The sequence below is a fragment of the Corvus brachyrhynchos genome, unplaced genomic scaffold (genome assembly GCF_000691975.1).
Source record: "Corvus brachyrhynchos isolate BGI_N302 unplaced genomic scaffold, ASM69197v1 scaffold340, whole genome shotgun sequence".
Classification (NCBI taxonomy): Eukaryota; Metazoa; Chordata; class Aves; order Passeriformes; family Corvidae; genus Corvus; species Corvus brachyrhynchos.
In genome coordinates, this window is record NW_008235987.1 from 695061 (window position 1) to 699853 (window position 4793).

Sequence of the window (4793 nt, forward strand, 5' to 3'; positions counted from 1 at the left end):
TGAATGTCACCGCGCCGCAGCCCCTAACAAAGACGCAGCCGCCGCGATCGCAGAGCCGAGCCAATAAAAAGCAAACTGATATTACAATTTTGATTTCCCTGGAGGGCCGAAGGGGCTTAATGTAAGAATTATTATCCATTGTGAACAGCAGCCCAAGGAAAACACACACGGGAAGATTTAATTTTTTTTTTTTTAACTCAGCAGTTTAATGTAAGAATTATTATCCATTGTGAACAGCAGCCCAAGGAAAACACACACGGGAAGATTTAATTTTTTTTTTTTTAACTTAGCGGTTTTCCTAAGAAACATACATTCATTGAAATTTATGCCAGCGGAGTTTGTTAACCCTCCCCTTTGACATTTCCAGCTTCTCCTGTTGCCAGAGGAGACAAGCCGAGCACAAACCACTAATGCTCGCAATAAAACTAAATGCCCAGGGACGAGCACGGTTTGGTGCGATTCCTCCCCAGCCTGGGTAAGCTGCAGAGCACGTCCAGCTCCGGATCCAGCCCGGTAAAATATTTTTTTAAACATGTGACCAGACATCCTTGGTGTCTTTTAGAGCCTGCCTCAGGAGCAGTACGAGTGATGAAATATAATATATATTAAAAAAAAAAAAAAGTGAAACAACACTGAAAACCAATATTAAAAGCATTTTAATCACTGCCTGGCCCCTGGCTCCCATGGCTCAGCAGCAGCTCCCGTCCTTCGGGTTCGTGTAGGATCTTCATCTGCTTTCTGTTACGGGGCTGATTGCACATGATTCACAATAATGATGGTAATGGTGGTGATTTTCTGTCTCTTACCTTGCTCAGGCAGCAGCAGTTCATGAACTGATACATCTTTCTCTTTGTCAGGCCCAAAGAGGACACCTTATTTGAACCACATAAAATAGCCTAAATAGGGAAAGTGGGAAGCATTTCCAACTGTTGCCTCTTCCTGACTGGCTGGGGCATAACGCTGGGATGAGACAAGGAAAAGGATTCCTGTTCTGACCAAAAGGAACAGGAGCCAACCGCTGCCTTTAAAGCCAAGAGAGGAGAGGGTTGGCCCTGGGCAGTTCCTTGCTGGTTTGCTGGTGGATCAGGCAGGTACAAGGCACAGACACACATTCAGTGCGTACCCTCCCTGTCACTGCACTCCTGGCCAAAAATTCAGATTCCTCCTTCTCTGCAGAGCCTGAGCGATGGGTGCTGCTGCTCCCGGCAGGAGGACTCTGTCCCAGGTGGAGGGGTGGGGGCTCCAGCCCCCTGTGATCCCGAGGTGGGGCTGCTGGGGTGCAGCTGTAAGACAAAACCTCTAACAGCCAGAGACAGATGGGCTTCCTGCAGGTGCTAGGAACCATACCAAGGTAATTTCCCCTCAAATACTTGCTGGCCACGTTCCCTCCATGTACCTAGAGCTGATGTCTGTCTATGTTTATTCTTTTCATCATTATTTATAAAGTTCTCACCCCGGACCCAGAGTCAGCTCTGTGGCAGTGCCTCGCTTGGGGTGGGTTCTGCCTCTCCAAAAGAAGCTGCTCCGCTTCCCCTTGCCCCGTACGCCAGCAGCTCCTGCAGCCCCGCTCTGTGTTTGCCATCAAGCAGCACTGATTACACATGCCATCATTTCTGATGTTGCTCATTAGTCTGTATCATTATTAGCAATTCAAACCAGCAATTCTTTTCCAGCTGCAATCCTCCAGCTCCACCAAGGCGACTCCAAGGCTGCAGTTTGGGTGCTCACCTTTTCCTCCCCTCTGCCCCAGCAAGGCCGGTGGTTCCTACCCCATCTGCAAAGCCAGGAGCACACCAGGCTGAGCACCAAATAATAACAGAAGTTAATTCGTGGATAGTTACAGCATTTCCTTCAAGGCCACTCTCACAGGGGGCCAGGCACCGACTTTGCCATGTCCTTGGAGCAGGGGGGAGGGCACTGGCCCCATTCATCCCTACCTGGCCGCCCACAGCCTTGGCCAGCTGGGCTCCAGGATTTACCCTTCTGCTTTTGTCAGCTCTGGCTTGCATTGGAAGTTGTGGCCGGTCTGAAAAACAGATTATGACACAGCCCTTGCTGAGGTCAACACTGTGCCGGAGAAAGACAAGAAGAGGATGAGTAGGTAGGCTTGGAAAAAGAGACAACAAAAAAAAGCAAACCCACAAAAACCTAAACCCACCCACCCAATCAATAGGATGCCATGAAGTACGATGTGAACAATGAAACCCTGTTCCAGGTTGCCAAGGCAAATCTGTCAATAGAGTATTGAACAAGCAAATCTGACTTGCAATTATTGTCTCCTTCTAAATACAGGCTGCCCCTCTGCCTTGCAGCTCAGCCCCAGTGCTGGTGTGGGGAAGCTCAGTGATTGCTGGCTCAAAATGGTGAGGGAAGAGTCAAGTCTGGCAGCTGGGCTGGAATTTACTCCAACACATGCACTAAAACCCCCCGGAGCATCCCCACCACCTTCACTGCAGCAGCTGAAGTGACATGTGCCCTGCCCCCAGTGTAACAGGCAGCAGCAAAAAACCCTTTGCAAAACTGTTCATCCTTTGAGGCTTTCTGTAAAACATCCAGAGCCATGAAGCACACACGGGTGTCCTCAGCACCGAGTAGCCAGCATTTTGTTACGCTTAGGAAAGCACCATGAAGAGCCTGAGCACTCGAGGCTGAGGCTCTCAGTGTGGTGGCCTTAAAATCCAGCACAGCAGCAGGGTCTGGAGCTGCCACCACCCACCCAGAGGCAGCAGCAGTGGGAAAATCCAGAGGCAAAACCACCCCGAACTGGGTCATCACGTGGAAATTTAAATGGCTTCACAAGTGCATCGCTGCTGCTGCTGCTGCTGCTGCTGCTGCACATGGGGCCGCATTAGGTGAATGCTTTTTTCTGGTGCTGCTGCCAGTGCAAGCCAGAGGAGATTGTGAGCAGAATCCTCAGGAAGGAGACACTTGCAGGAGCTCACCGAGTGCTCCCACAGCAGTTCAGCACAGTACAACGGAGCAGTTTTTGCGTAGCTGATGGAGGGGCTGAGGCGCAGGGGACACGGGGCAGCGTTACCCAGAGCAGCTGCTTTGGGAGCATGGCTGGGCTCCCCTCAGCACTGGAGCTCACCATGAATGAGGCAGCCCCGGAGGAAGGAGGGACAGCCCTGCTCTGCAGAGCTGCAGCTAGCATGGGCAGGGAGGGCAGCACCTGAGAGCAGGTTCCCAGGATGCTCCATCCCTCGGGCACTCGGCTGGGAATAACCCCCCTTCCCCAGGGCTCTTTTCTGCTGTGCCTTCCCCCGCACAACCTCAAGCATGGGTGCCAGTGAGGGAGCCTCAGAGACCATCTGTCTTTAATCTTCTTAGAGCCAGGCAAGTCGGGAGAAATTCAGAGGAAAGAGGCACTGAAGTCCCTCTGTCCCTGGCTGTGACAGCACAAGGCTCAGCACACAGCTGGTGGGAGCAGGTCCTGCCTGCCCCACATCCTCAGAGCAATGCAAGCTGCCTGGGACAGCAGGCAGAGAGCACCAGGAAGTGCTTCCACCCCCTGGAGCAGAGGGAGACGGGAACCGCTTCCCCACACGGGGAGCCTGATAACGTCTCCAGCCCCGTCCTGCCCTGCACCTTCCTCAGATCCAAGCAGCCCTGGAGAGATCTGTCCTTGGAGCTCTTCCCTCTCTTATCACTTAAGCTGATGCTGTTCCTTGGCAGCTGAGTGCAATGATGAGATTTTCTCCATCAGAACTGGGTCTGTGCGTGTGTCCTCGGCACGGCTGCACCCGCCCACGGTGGCAGCGAGGACGCTCCTCAGGTGCAGGGATGGCCCCATGCCCACTCCTCCTGTTGAGCCTCCAGGCACCCAGTGCCACTTCTCCCTCTTGGGCAGGAGCTGGGCTGAGCCAAGGAAAAGCCGAGCACAGCATCCACAGCCACCTCATCTCACACTCAAAGCCTCCTGTCTCCCAGTCGTGCAAGCAAAGCTTCCTGGGATGAAGAAGCATCCACAAGGCCTTCCCTAGCTGCAGGGGAAACTGGACTGGTCATGCTAAGCTATTTAAGCACAGACACTGATTGATTGATCTGCTAAGATTACAGCCGAGGACAGTTGCAGCCCTCTCATGCTGGGACCTGTGCTGGGGGTACTGTGAGCTTTTCTGCCTGTGCTCTGCTCCCACAGCTGTTTGTGCAGCACCTGGCACTGCCAAGGTTGGGAGCAGCTCCTCTGGAAGAGCAGTCTGATGCCACATCGTGCTGATCCAAAGTGCCACCCTGGCCTCCCCTCCCCGGGCAGAGCGATGATGAGAGTGGTGATCGCCCACAGACAGAGCTGATAATTACCGGCTGGGGCTGGGGCTGGGACCGCTCGGGGACCTGTGGGAAGATCGGCATCGAGGGCCTTGTCAGCACATGTCCTGCCTCGTGGTCCGGGCATGCCACACGGCAGAGCTGGCACGTGGACAAATCACCCAGCACAGCAGAGCTGAGCCCTGGGCTGAGCTGCTGTGGGCACTGCGGAGGTGCTGCCCTGGGGACAGGGACCCTCGGGCTCTGGGGGCTGGGAGACACCCTAGGGCCCATCGTCAACCCCAGGGATGTGGGGTCCTGGCTGGTGGCACCACGAGCTCGTTGTGCTGTACTGTGCCGTGGGGGGCTGTGAGCTGGGGTCTGTCCCTGCAGGAATGGCTGCGGGATCCTTGCTCAGGAGCCAGCTGGGAGCTGCCGGCTTGGATTCAGCAGCTTTGCTGTGCACGGAGAGACTGTGCAGCCCCAACCCAGCCGAGTGCTGCTGCACAGGAACGAGAGGCTGCGGCCCCTGCCCCCCCCCCCCA